A 15,589-nucleotide genomic window follows, 5' to 3' on the forward strand; every position below is an offset into this window, starting at 1 on the left:
ACTCAGAAAAAAAATTAATTATAAAATATTTTGAAATGACATTGCATTATGAATATGTTTTGCTTTGCTTCCCAAGGTCATATTGTTTGTCCATGAGAAAACACAATTTTTCTTAGTCATATCCATTTTGACCTTGAGTACTGAGCTAATGGAATGCCTAAAAATAAAATCCCAATCCAGCAAGAGCTAATTTAATAGACAGTTATGGGATGTGACTTTTTAGAACATTATGTCTCAGAAATAAAAGTGTTTTATTTATATTTTGAAACAATGCACTCATTATGACCTGTGACAACATACTAGTACAAATAACTCAAACTTTATTTGTTAAAAATGCTTACTAAGTGGTCAAAGAAAAACAAGTCATTAGCAACTGCTCTAACCACATTATCCACTCATACAAAATTCTATGACTAAGGTGAATGAGTGTTGAGGCACAGAATTTAGAAATGCAGCAATACTCAATAATTAATTCTTCAGTATCCAATATGGGTCAATTATACATTTTTATGTCCTGAGGTTTTCTGTATTGTGTATGCAATTTAAACAATTCGATTCAATTTGGTTGATGGGTTAAAATTCACCCAGAGCTATGAATGAATAATATTGACTTTAAAACCATGTACATTTAGAATCCTGTTTTATTAGACTCTAAACAGGACAGTGGGATGGCATTTCTTGATTGATGCGTGAGTATGAACATGACGGGATAGGTAGATTGAATTTCCTTATCTGCAAAATGTTTATGTAGGAAAATATTTAGGTTGCAAAGAAGCATTCAATTCCACAATTATATATTTAACCCATCCTAGGTTTTGTCACTCAGCTGGCCAGTGGTTCAGACCAGAATGAGGTATGAAAAACTGCCAATTAGCAATCCCAGGATCCTGCCATCAGGCATCTTTAACAGAAATCTCTAGAATCACAATCTCTTAAGTGGGGCCAGAGTTTCTGTGTTTTTTTAAGCACCAGACAACTGTGATGCTCAGACAGGGTTAACAAACACCAGTGTAGGAACTTTTAAGGATCTTAATTTGAATCTGCGGGATGGGTAAAATTTTCTGTAGATTGGATATAAAGGGTGAACACTTCTAAAAAGTGTATAATTAGTAATGTGTGCAAATGTTAGTATTATTTGCCAAATTCTATGCATCCCTTAAAGCTCAGCTCAAATTCACCTTCATGAATACCATTCTGATTCCACATGCTTTGTGTTCTAGCCCTGTTGGTCCATTACCTATTTTTTAAAAGTCCATGTTGCAGGTTCATCTTGGTGTTTTTACTCTGCCCTCTCCTTCACCTGGCAAAGTAAAGACTAATCAAGAGGAGAGACTAAAGGAAGAGTACTGAGATCTAAACAAAAGCCACTTATAAGTGTATAACTTCCTCTCCTACCACTTTTTCTGTGAACATTTCCACATATCCTAGATGAATCAATCATTCCCACTTCTATCTTCTGATAGCATTTTATTCATGCCATTTCTATAGATTAGTTATGTTACAGTATAGAGTCAGTTGTATTTTTGCATAGTTTTATTATGATTTCCCTAGATAGAAAACTAAGTCTTAATACGTTTTGCAACTCTACAAAACTAGCACAGTGTCTGGAAAATAGGTCTATATAAATATCTGTCTCATCATGCTACAGCTCATCTGATACATTGTACTTCTTCAATAGCACTTACTATAAATCTGTCTCTTAATACCATGTGGGAATGTATATTTGTGCATGTTTGGGAATGTGATGTTTGCTACTTGTCTGGAAGTTCCTTGAAAGAGGGGTGGGAGTGTTATTCTAATCTGAATCCACCCACCTCCTCCCATAGGCAATAGTAGATATTTTTCATGTTTCATTGGTTTGGGTTGGCTTAATTGTATCCAAGACTAATTATTGAGACAATGTGTTCTAAGGAAGACATTTTGGAAAACATTGAATGTCACAGTTGACTTGATTCAGTAGAGAATAAAAGAGTAGTAGGGTTTTTTGAAGGGGAAAAATTAGGTACATTGGAAAAGACAGCTTTGCTCAACTCCTGTTTAGTTATATAATTTTGATGACTTCTCATAACTTTTCTTCCTTTTTCACTTTTAATTTCACTCTAATTGGGGTTAAATGAATCACTGAGTTTTCTCTTTTAAAGTATTTTCCAAACAGGGCTTTGCTCAATGATATAAGCTTTAGTTGTTATCATTCTGTAGCAGAAGTTATCTATATATGGGTTGAAGGTGATCTTGGCTAAAGTACACATTAGCCATTAATAGCACTGACTGTGCTGTATACTGGAAGTATCCATAAGTTACTACCCACAAATCTCTGCTGAATCCTGAACATCATTTCCATTCCTGGAGCCCATGGAGGGCAGGAGGTAGAACCAAAAAACTATTTTGGTGAATGCTGATAAACTTTTCAATTTTGGCTAGAAATATTTTTTAATTGACATCCATCAATAAAAATGCAAATCCAGTATGAGAAAATATCATTGATCCATTTTCCTCTGAATCTGCGGCTTCAATTTTCTAGGTCAGTTGCAACTTCACAACTCTTAAGAGATGCACTAATAATAATGGTGGTTGTCCCTTTTTTATTGTTGTTAATCCTCACCCAAGGATATTTTTCCATTGATTTTTAGGAAGGGGGAAAGAAGAGACATTGATGTGAGAGAGACACATTGATTGGTTACCTCCCTCACGTGCCTGCAACTGAGTTACATGCCCTTGACTAGAATTGAACTTGAGACTCTTCAGTTCAAGGGCTGACACTCTAACCACTGAGCGAATGGCTAGGGTCATTTCGTTTTTTCCTTTCCAGTGCTTTCAGCCATCTGTCTTTGACCAACCCAACTCCTGATGGTGCCACAATCTGATCAGCAGGTCCTTGGTGCCAGCTCAGTGGCTCCCAAGCTTCATAACTTTTCTACATCTCAATTTTATCATTTGTGAAATAAAAGACCATGGACTATGTCTGTGAATCCCAAACTTTATTGATAATTAGAATCAACTAGGGAAATATACTAAAAATACAGATTCCTTGTTCCTGACCAAGTTCAACCAAATTTGAATCTCTGGGAATAGCATCCATATTTTTAAAACATGCCCAGTTGATTCCAATTATCATCCACATATGGTCTATGGAGCAGTAGCATCAGCATTACATGGGAACTTAGAGATACAATTGTCTATATCCACCCCATATCCACTGAGTCAGAAACTTGGGGATGGGGCCCAGAAATCTATGTTTTAATAATCCACCCAAGTAATCTTGATGCAACAAAATTTGAGAACCATTGAGATAGATGATAAATACAATTTTGAAATTAGTTACTTATATGATCAAACGTAGGCAGGAAGACTAATCAAGAGGAGTCTAGAGGAATCTAAACAAAATAGTTGTGTAAATGTGTAAATGCTTCTTCTAGCATGGAAATAATTGACCTGAGTTTGGCCTTTGGCCATAACAGAAATCATTACTCACCTTCCTAATATCAGATTATGTCACCTTTTCTTAGAAGTGTGTCCTTACCTCTATACCCAGATAGCACTAATACCCTTATTCTGTCTCCCTCTCAACTCCAATAATATCATCTGCAGTTACTTACTATAACAGTTACAATACGGCATTGCTATAATTTAGTCTCAATTTCTTAAGAACAAGCAAGCCTACCATCTAACATAGTATCTGTCCCCTCATGGACATTCCAGAATGTTTAATAAATAAGCAAAGTGATAGACCCTAAGCAACAGATGATACAAAAAATGGGATTCTAATGAACCATCTCTGTTGACTTTCCAGTCAAATCAAGATTACTAGGTGCCCTGACCAGTGTTACTCGGTGGTTAGAGTATCAGCCTGCCTACTGAAGAGTCATGGTTTGATTCCTGGTCAAGGGCACATACCTGGGTCACAGGTTTGATTCCCAGCCCTGGTCAGGGCACGTGTGGGAGGCAACCAATGGATGTTTCTCTCTCTCTCTCTCTCTCTCTTTATCTCTCTCTTTCCACCTCCCTCCTCCCTCTGCTCCCTCCTCTCCTTCTCCCATTGCCTTCCACTCTCTCTAAAAAGAAAAAAAAATCAATGAGAAAAAATATCCTCAAGTGAGGAGTAACAACAACAAAAAGATTACTAGGGGATTTAAAAACTTCTACTTGAGATAAAAATGTGAATTTTTCCATTCATACTATAACACTTCACAATTACTTAAAAATAACTGAAGCTATAGTAAAAACATGACCAAAAAAATCATAAACAAATACTTAGTAGTTGGCTTTGATTAAATAATCTGAAACCACTAAACTACCTCAGATTTTTGCTTGACATAACCAATACTATAAGTTGGAAGCTTAAACTATCTCTTAAGAGACAACTGAAATGTTATAATCATATAAAAATAAAGCAGAGATTAAAAGGTTTTTGTTAAGCAGTGTTGAGAAAATATTTTTACTAAGTTGCACATATATAAATATTTGCACATGTTTTAATGATTGAACTTCAAAGTCCATTATTTTAACAGCAAACAGCTGTCTGGTAGGAAATAAGATGATTTGTCATTATTAAATTTGAGCAGAAATTTGTATATTAGAAAAACAGTTTTTAAATTTGCAAAAATATGAACCATAGTATGGAAAACCTATTACATAGGAGGGAAAAAAAATCAGCTTTATTGTTTTCTCTTTTCCTTTTAAAATATTTACTGATATCAAAATAAAACTTTAATTTATAATGCCATAGGTTTTAGCCTATCCTAAGGTATTCCTTCCTTTCTTGTGATATGTCTGTTTTTTTAGACTAATAGAAAATGGAAATGTTATCTATGTATTTTCATCTAATTTAGTAAACATATATTCTGTATGTATAAACTCAAACAAGATGCTTTTCAACCACACTTTCTGCTGAATGCTTTATTGCTCCTTGGTATGTAGTTATACCGAATTAATTCACATAAATAATTATATCAGCTGAGACCAATAATTAATCTATTAACATGAAGTTACCCATTATCTGTCCTGTACAGCATATTCTGAGCCCATGTAGGAAGAGATCTTAAACTCTTCGAGATCACCTCTCTTTTGAAGGCTATTTCATAGGAGACATGAAGGGGAAGGCTCTGGCTTGGTTCACCAGGCTCCTCAATGAAGCATTTCCAATAAATTCTATTATGCCTTAATCCAAATACTGTACTTATTTTACAAGGAGAAAGTTTCTGGCCTTAGTCAAAAGCACTACCTTCTTTCAACAAATTCCACTTTAGAAACCACTGCTTCAAGATGACAGCCAGCAACTATGCTTTAGGTAAAGAAACCTCAAGCTGTCACTGACTGATTTCTCAGGGATGGCCAGTAAATTCCAGAACTCCTGCAACTTTGCTGTGGTGGATCCTAGTTCTAAAAGAGGATACAGCTAGCCTTAGCCAGTTTGGCTCAGTGGATAGTGTGTCAGCCTGCAGTCGGCCTGCAGAATGAAGGGTTCTGAGTGGATTCTGGTCAAGGGCATGTACCTTGGTTGGAGATACGCAGGAGGAAACCAATCAATGTGTTTCTCTCACATCGGTGTTTCTCTCTGTCTCTCCCTCTCCCTTTCTCTCTCTCTAAAAATCAATGGAAAAAATATCCTTGGGTGAGGATGAAAAAAGAGAGAGAGAGAGAGAGGATAGAGCTAGGCTCTCTGATTAAATAAATTGCAATGTCTGCCTCTTCTTTTATTGTAAATTCACCATATTATCCAATTTTTAAGGTGGGGTCTTTCAAGATAAAGATGGCACTACTGCCCCTCCTTGGGAAAATTGTTTTGCTAGTAACTTTAAAGAATGTAGAATGACTCATGGGCCTTCCTTTTATTTTCCTTTGTGGCCCAAAACAAGTATTTTGAGAGAGTTGGCTGCATCTAGAAGTTCAATCTGTGGTCACTGAAAAAAACTGATGATAAGTGGACCAAAGTGCTGGACTCAACAGCACTTTGCCCCGCCTCTTACCTTCTCCTCTAACTTGTCCCAAGAGAAAAGTGAGTAAAACATCTCGGGTCAATGATTCTTCATTTTGATGGCAAAAGAAGAAGCTAAAGTCTTAAATACTCCATCTAAGTCTAAGATTTGTAATAATTTTAAACTACATATTGGGGCTCATGGAATAATCCCGAATAAGAAATGTTTACACAGAATTCCTATTTCATCCTCAACCAATGTAATTTGCTTCATCACTATCTCCCGTTTAAAAAGACAAATATCATTTATCCTTTGTTTTATTAATGTGCCGTGTTAAAAAACAAAGGATAAAAACTATATGATGTTATCAATAGATACAGAAAGAGAATTTAATAAGATACAACATCCATTTATGATTAAAACAATAAAATGGGTATAGAAGGATAGTATCTCAACATAATAAAGGTCATATATGACAAACCCTCAGCTAATACCATACTCAATGAAAGTTTTTCCTATAAAATTAGGAACAAAATAAGGATGTCCACTCTCACCACTCTATTGAACATAGTTCTAGAAGTCCTAGACAGAGAAATAAGACAAGAGAGAGACATAAAAGGCAGCTAAATTGGGAAGGAAGAAGTAAAAGTACCACTTTTTGCAGATGACATGATTCTGTATATAGAAAACCCTAAAGACTTCACCAAAAACTATTAGAAACAATAAATAAAGTAAAATTGCAGGCTACAAAATAAATGTATAAAAAATTCACTGCTTTCCTATATACTAACAATGGAATTTTAGAAAAATAAATGGGCAAAAATTCCTTTTGCAATTGCTACCAAAATAATACAATACCTAGGAATAAACTTAAGAAAAAATGTGAAAGACCTATATACTGAAAACTACAAAGCATTATTAAAAGTGATTAAAAAAGACACAATAAAATGGAAAGATATTCTGTGTTCATGGATTCAAAGAATCAACATTGTTAAAATGGCCATATTACCCAAAGCAATACCCAGATTTAATGCAATTACCATCAAAATGCCAATGTTATTTCTTAAAGAAATAGAACAAAAAAGTATCAGATTTGTATGGAACCAAAAAAGACCCTGAATAGCCAAAGCAATCTTGAGAAAAAAAGAACAAAGCCAGAGGTATCATACTGCCTAACTTTAAATTGTACTACAAAGAAATGGTCATAAAAATAGCATGGGGAAAAAAATAAAATTAAATATATAAATAAATAATAAAAATAACCTGCTATTGTCAGAAAAACAGAAACACAGACCAATGGAAAAGAATTGAGAACCCAGAATAAAATGACATGTATATGGGCAAATAATTGTTGACAAAGGAGCCAAAAACACATATTGGAGAAAAGAAAGCCTCTTCAATAAATGGTGGTGGAAAAATTAGAAAGCCACATGCAAAAGTATGAAATGAGACTACAGTTTATTCCCATATACAAAAATTAATTCAAAATGAATCAAAGATCAAAACATAAGATCGGAAACAATAAATTATATAGAAAAAAAACATAGGTACTAAACACATGGAGCTAGGTCTTAGAGAACATTTTATGAATTTGACCCCAAAAGCAAGAAAAGTAAAGGCAAAAATTAATATAACTATATCAAACTAAAAAGCTTCTGCACAGCAAAAGAAACTGCTAACAAAACAAAAAGACAACCAACCAAATGGGAGATTCTATTCGCAAACAACAGTTCTAACAAGGGGTTAATATCCAAAATATATAGTGTCCCCCAAAAATGTATACACAGACTTTGAATAACTGTAAAGGCAGTGTTTATTAAAATACATTTCATTTTCAAAATGAAACATCCTGTATAAAGAACTATACAACTTAACACCAAACAAACAATCCAATTAAAAAATGGGCAGAGGACCTGAACATATACCTCTCCCAAGAACACACACAAATTGCCAGTAGATACATGAAAAGAAGTTCAACTTCACTATCTCCTAGGGAAATGCAAATCAAAACTGCAATGAGATACCACATCACACCTGTTAGAATGGCTAATATCAACGAGACAAATAATAACAAATGTTGAAGAGGTTGTGGAAGGAAAGGGAACTCTCATTCACTGCTGGTGGGAATGTAAACTGGTACAGTTACTGTGGAAAACAGTATGGTGGTTCCCCCAAAAAATTAAGAATAGAGTTACCATATAACTCAGTAACCTCTCTTCTGGGTATCTACCTGAAAATTTTGAAAACATTTATTTTCAAATATATATATGTGCACCCCTATATTCATTGCGGCACTATTCACAGTGGCCAAGACATGGAAGCAACCAAAGTGTTCTTCCACAGATGACTGAATAAAGAAGATGTGATACCTGTATATTATGGAATACTACTCAGCCATAAGAAAAGATTAAATATTTCCATTTGCAACAACATGGATGGACCCTGAGAATATTATGCTAAGAGAAATAAGTCAGTCAGAAAAAGCTAAGAACCTTATGATTTTACTCATATGTGGGATATAAAACTGAAGTTCATAGACACAGACAACAATGTAAGTTACCAAAGGGAAGGGGGGTAAGAAGGGTAGTTAAGGATAAAAGATATATAATACAAGATGATTTGACTTTGGGTAGTGGGGCACACAATGCAATATACAGATTTTGTATCATAGAAATCTATACTTGAAACTTATATGATCTTATTAACCAATGTTACCCCAATAAATTAAATTTAAATTAAAAAAATATATCAGAGAATTCTGTCTTCTTTGTTCTGAATTTATTATAAAGATTGGATTGAGATTCAAAAGTCTATCTAAATAAATGGCATGCTCTAGTAAAACATGGGTCTGGGTGAAAAAGGTGAAGGGATTAAGAAAAAACAACAACTCAGAGACAGACAATAGTATGGAGGTTACCAGCAAGAAAGGGGAGTGAGAAAGAAACCATCAGCAAAACAATAAGAAAGCCCACTTCATGGGAGAACATATTTGCCAATGTTATCTCTAATAAGGGTTTAATCTCCAAAATTCACAGGGAACTCATACAACTTAACAAAAGGAAGATAAACAATCCAATCAAAAAATGGGCAAAGGACCTAAGTAGACACTTTTCAAATGAGGACATACATAAGGCTGAGAGACATATGAAAACATGCTCAAAGTCACTAATCACCTGAGAGATGCAAATCAAAACAACAATGAGGTACCACCTCACAGCTGTCAGAATGGCTATCATCAACAAATCAACAAATGACAAGTGCTGGTGAGGATGTGGAGAAAAAAGAACCCTCGTGCACTGCTGGTGGGAATGCAGACTGGTGCAGCCACTGTGGAAGACAGTATGGAGTTTCCTCAAAAAGTTAAAAATGTAACTCCTATTTGACCCAGTGATCCCATTTCTAGAACTATATCCCAAGAAACTAGAAACACCAATCAGAAAGGATATATGCACCCCTTTGTTCATAGCAACACAATTTACCATAGCTAAGATTTAGAAACAGCCTAAGTGCCCTCTGCAGTAAAAAAGAAGGAATTCTTACCATTTGCATCAGCATGATTGTAACTGGAGAGCATTATGTTAAGCGAAATAAGCCAGTCAGAGAAAGATAAATATCATAGGGTCTCTCTCATTTCTGGAATATAATGAACAACATAAAGTGATGAACAAAAATAGAACCAGAGTCATAGAAGCATCAGACTGTCCAACCTATGAAGGAAAGCGAGGGTATGAGGGGGTAAGAGATCAACCAAAGGACTTGTATGCATGCATATGTGCATAACCAATGGACACAGACAGGAGAGGGGGGTAAGGGCTTGTTCTGGGGGGTGGGGGAAGCCAGGAGGGAGTCAATACTTTAAACAATAAAGAATTTATATAAATAAATAAATAAATAAATAAAAGCATCACTCTCAAAGAAGAACTAAGTCAAAGATAATGTTATAAGGCATTTGTTTCACTTTTTAGAAAAGTAAAATAAAATCACCCTAAAATTATTTTTCTTCCAAGATTTTAAAGATACCAGTATCAAATTATGAAAGAATTTTGTAGAAAAAAACATGTTAGAGAAAAATCCAAAACGCTAACATTATTTATCTCTGTAAGATTTTGATTGAATAGTTTCTTCTTTTCTCTTTCTTGTATTTTTAAAATATATGTAATAAATGTATATTACTTCAAAAACCAGAGCATGTAAATTATTACATATCCTCAGAAATTTTAATTACATTTGCTGTTTCTCAAAATATTTAGTACACTTCAGGTTTCTGGATGACAGAAATGACTCATCGCTTGTTCTCCCTCTTACTCATATTCCCAAAGAGCCAGCCAGAATCAAGACACTTGTATTTGAGTTCCTCAGACATGACTTTACAAGACCTTTGGCATGATCTCTTTATATTTCCAAAAAAACAATTACTGGGGGGGGGTGGGGGGGGGGGGATCACAATGGATATAGAAATGGTAGAGAACACTTGAGGGGGAAAAAGTAAAGAAAAAGTTACCTTGCTCACATGGTAGCTTATATTTTTAAATTTATATTTTTAAATTTACTGCCTCAAAAATATGCATCTATATGATCTCTCCATTAGTCAAAAAGGTAAGCAAAAAAGTTAAGTTTTCACTTAAGTCCACTCTCAAAATGCACTCAGGGCTGAAATCAGGAGCAAGAATTCTGACTAAAGATTACACTTGGGACAAATGAAAAAGAGAGAGAAAAAGAGAATGTTTTGTTGCCTCTGTTCCAGAACCCATTAACACAAACGCTTTTTACTGTACAATTTTCCAGAATCTTACTAGAGAATTCATTACACCCAAGAATCAGATAAATCTGGAAAATGTCTTTATTAAACATTTTATTGCTAGCAAAAGCTTGGAAATTTATATTCTATCCCTTCTTCCTTACTCTTAAATGTTTATTGCATCAGTATCACTAAATCTAGGGAGAACGGGCACTTTCCCGGAGTTCAATGTGGAAGACCCCATCCTGTGTATAGTTGCCTCACTAAAACACTGTCCCACATAGCTCATTGGGTACTAACTTCAGAGAGTTTAGAGGAGAAATAATTACATCTCACTAGTCTCATATTCAAGAGTATGAATCTTAAGGATCAGATTTGAGAACCCATAATCCAAAGGGAAGAAATTAAGTAAAGACTGTCTAATATATCTTGAGGAAGTAAGTTAATATTCTTCAGAGAAAACATTTCTCACCAAAGAATTATTTTTCTTTTTTAAAAAATAGAAACCTCATATGTAAAATCAGAAACCAAAAGCTGCTAATCTAGACATTTTTATTAATCACCTATTTAGTAAGATAATTAACAATTACAAATGCATCCTTTCACAATTTAGTAATGATTTTGCTACTTGAGAGGTACTGTAAATGTGATGATGAATTTTAATGCTTTAGTTTCTGTATTTAAAAAAATTTTTGTTATTCTATTTTTTTAAAGTAGTTTATTTCACAGCTTTATTTCACCTAAAAGTTTATATAAGAATGACAGCTAATCAAGAAACCAAGATGGCGGCATAGGTAAACACTGGAAATTGCTGCCTCTGACAACAACTTCAAAAATACAACTAAAAGACAGAACGGTCATCATCCAGAACCACAGGAAGGCTGGCTGAGTGGAAATTCTAAAACTAGAAGGAAAGAGAAGAGCACACAGACTCAGAGGAGCTATGAAAGTAAAGGGCAGAGGTACGGAGGCTCGGCACAGGGGAAAGGGGCTGGCACCTGAGGACTCGGCTGTCTTTTTGAATCGGGAGGGAGTCACAAGCTCCCAACTGCTCTGAACTCCGGTTCCGGGAAATCTCTGGGGTCCCAGGGCTCATACAGGGAGAAACTGGACGGTCTGGCAGCAGGCAGAACTCAGAACTTGAGGGCGGCTTTCCCTCCGAGGTGCTGGCAGCAATTACCGGGACACTGAGACACGCGGCCCCTTAGGGCAGGGCTGAGAATCAGCCATAGCTGCTTGCTCCACCCTGTTGATTCCGAGACCCCGCCCCATCCAGGCTGCTGCAAAGCCTTTTGCATATGAATGCCCGGGTCCTTTGCAATTTGAAAATTACCTAACAAATTGCAGCTGGGCCAGACAGACCCAAAACTTCCAAGAGAAGGCCCAAGGCCCCACAGCAGCTTGCACTGCTTCACAGCTGGGCCTCATCTGGGCACCCCCAAACCCCCCCGCCAAAAAAAAAGGAAGGGGAATCTGCATATCTCTTCGTAGCTCCTGCTGGGTAACCTCAGGAAGAGGCTTAATTAGCACCTCCTTAGATCCAAGAGCCAGTGTACCCAGTGGTCAGAGTGGGACCATCCAGATTACAACTCCTCAGATTCATAAGGAACACACTCAGGAGGCAGACTCAGTGAGCACCAAAGCCCCACTGAAGCAAGTCTTGCCCCAGAAGGGCGTCTTCAGCACAGAAGTTCTCCCACTGCAGACACAGCTGATTCTCACTGCCAATTGGCCTGGAGGTCAATTCCTCCCAGTGACACCTAAAACAATCAAGGCATAACTACAACAAGACTGTGCACAAAGCCCACAAGGGGGTGCACCAAGAGTGTCCACCTCAGGTAACTGGGGAGGCTGAGCCACTGGGCCCTGTAGGACACCTAGCACACAAAACCACTCTACCAACACAGGGAAGCAGACAAAATGCAAAGACAAAGAAACAGGACACAAATGACAGAAATGGAGGACAGCAAATGACTGGATATAGAGTTCAAAACCACGTTTCTAATATTTTTCAAGAATTTTATGGAAACCGCCGATAAATGTAGTGAGATCCTCAAGAAGTCTAGTGAGACCCTCGATGTTGTGATAAAGGACCACCTAGAAATTAAGCATACACTGACTGAAATAAAGAATATTATACAGACTCCCAACAGCAGACCAGAGGATCGCAAGAATCAAGTCAAAGATTTGAAATACGAAGAAGCAAAAAACACCCAACCGGAAAAGCAAAATGAAAAATGAATCCAAAAATACGAAGATAGTGTAAGGAGCCTCTGGGACAGCTTCAAGCGTACCAACATCCAAATTATAGGGGTACCAGAAGAAGAGAGAGGGCAAGATATTGAAAACCTATTTGAAGAAATAATGACAGAAAACTTCCCCTACCTGGTGAAAGTAATAGACTTCCAAGTCCAGGAAGCGCAGAGAACCCCAAACAAAAGGAATCCAAAGAGGACCACACCAAGACACATCATAATTAAAATGCCAAGAGCAAAAGACAAAGAGAGAATCTTAAAAGCAGCAAGAGAACAAAAGTTAGTTACCTACAAGGGAGTACCCATACGACTGTCAGCTGATTTCTCAACAGAAACCATGCAAGCCAGAAGAGAGTGGCAAGAAATATTCAAAGCGATGAATAGCAAGAACCTACAACCAAGATTACTTTATCCAGCAAAGCTATCATTCAGAAGTGAAGGCCAGATAAAGAGCTTCACAGATAAGAAAAAGCTAAAGGAGTTCATCACCACCAACCCAGCATTATATGAAATGCTGAAAGGTATTCTTTAAGAAGAGGAAAAGGAAAAGGAACTCTTACCATTTGACACAGCATGGATGGAACTAGAGAGCATTATGCTAAGTGAAATAAGCCAGTCAGAGAAGGATAAATACCATATGATCTCACTCTTGTGGAATATAATGAACATCATAAACTGATGAACAAGGACTGATCCAGAGACGGAGAGGCATTGATTGGACTATCGGGCCTTGGAGGGAAGGTAGGGGAGTGTGGTGGTGAGGGGGAAAGATCAACCAAAGGACTTACATGCAAGCATATAGGTCGAACCAATAACCAATGGACACGGACAACGGGGGGGTGAGGGCATGAGCCGGGGGGGGGGGCGGGGGGGGTAGGGGGTAACGTGGGTATAAGGACACATATGTAATATCTTAATCAATAAAAAAAATATTAAAAAAAATAATGACAGCTAATCAATGTAAAATTATTGACTATAAAGCAAAAAAAGCAACACATTGTCAGGTATGTTAGGATAACTAGAGTGATATTTTCATCATTATCTAGAAGTGTGGCATTAAGAGAAAATTGTCTAAATCTACATTATAGAGATTGGTGAATCATTCAAGTCAAGAAGAAATTCTAGGCTGGGTTCACACAACTACTCAATAGATTGGAACAAGAGCAGTCATCAATCAACAAATCATTTTGTCAAAACAACACCAAACAGGATGAATGTGTTGTGTTTTTTTCACTGAATTTACTTTGATTTGACATCTTATATATACACAGTCTAAAGGACAGGGAAATTGAGAAAATCTAGTAATATAAACAAAAATGTTGAGTCATTTTGGAAATTATTTAGACATGAAAAATGGCTTGGTAGCTTGCTTACTAACATATCAGGCCAATCTGTAGAAATACAAAGCCATGCACTGGTGATATTATTGACATACTGGTAAGTTCAATAACAAGGGAAAATTCAATAATAAATCTTTCTTGTTCTCCCCTCTAATAAATACCAAATTGAATTTGAACCATAAAGCTTTGCAGAAAATATCAGTATTCCACATTTCTCTCCTCATTTTAATAAAATTTCACAATTTCCTATTCATCCCATTAATACATGCCAAGTTATTGTTCATCAAGCTAGAGATACTATTTGCTTTATGATGACTTCAGGATTTGATTGGCACCTGAGAAAAAAACTGGGTAAGTATTGAGGCCTCCAGAGGGGTGTAAAAACTTTGCTCTGATGTTTTCATTGTTGCTGAAAGACAGGAATTCTGTCCTATCTGTTAGGACTTCCAGGAGGCTCTTGATTCCCATGAGATTTAGCGGTGGACACAGAGCCTCTGGTGTTGAGTTTTTAGAACAGTGATTCCTTTTGTTAATCATAGGAAATAAAAACATATATATGGCCCAGCCAGTGTTGCTCAATGGTTGAGCACCTACCTATGAACCAGAAGGTCATAGTTCAATTCCCAGTCAGGGCATATGCTTGGGTTGCGGCCTCCATCCCTAGTAGGGGACGTGCAGGAGGCAGCCGATCAATGATTCTCTCTCATCATTGATGTTTCTATCTGTCTCTCCCCCTCCCTTCTTCTCTGATATCAATAAAAATATATCTTTTAAAAAAAAAACCACACACATATATGTGTTCTGGCTGCCCATTGGCTCCTGTTTCTGGATAGAATGATCTTTAATGATCTGTCATTTAAAACACTTTCGCTTCATAGCTGAATAATAAACATATATGTAGATATGTGAGTGTGAAAATATGCACATAACAAGCCTTGTGAATTTATGAATACATAAAAAATAGCTAAAGTACAATAGAAGCATTAAACTAAAAATAGTTGTCACTATTACTCAATATTATGGAATTGTCAGTAAAATGCTAAACTCTGCTGATTGACATTCATGTACACACACATATATAGACCATACATAGAGCCACATGAACACAAGGGCTTTATTTAAAATGAATAGCTTGTTTTTAATAAACTTTTTAATTTTGGAATAATTTTAGATTTACAAAAGAGTTGCAAAGATAGTACAGAGAATTCCCATATACCCAGGTTTCAGTTTCCCTTATATCATCTTAATTTACCATGGTACATTTATCAAAACTAAGAAATCTTCATTATTACATTATTATTAACTGAACCTCAGACTTAATGCAGATTTCACCAGTTTTTC

The 15,589-nt window shown here is 36.2% G+C and overlaps 1 pseudogene; it reads right to left on the reverse strand.

The window, feature by feature from the left end:
• Positions 1-2,099: 2,099 nt before the first annotated feature.
• LOC139013148 (protein SPO16 homolog) lies at positions 2,100-2,822 on the reverse strand (annotated as a pseudogene).
• Between the last annotated feature and the right edge of the window lie 12,767 nt (positions 2,823-15,589).

This window comes from Myotis yumanensis, unplaced genomic scaffold (assembly GCF_028538775.1).
Source record: "Myotis yumanensis isolate MYYU_CA2020_CCGP unplaced genomic scaffold, mMyoYum1.0.hap1 SCAF_6, whole genome shotgun sequence".
Taxonomy (NCBI): domain Eukaryota; kingdom Metazoa; phylum Chordata; class Mammalia; order Chiroptera; family Vespertilionidae; genus Myotis; species Myotis yumanensis.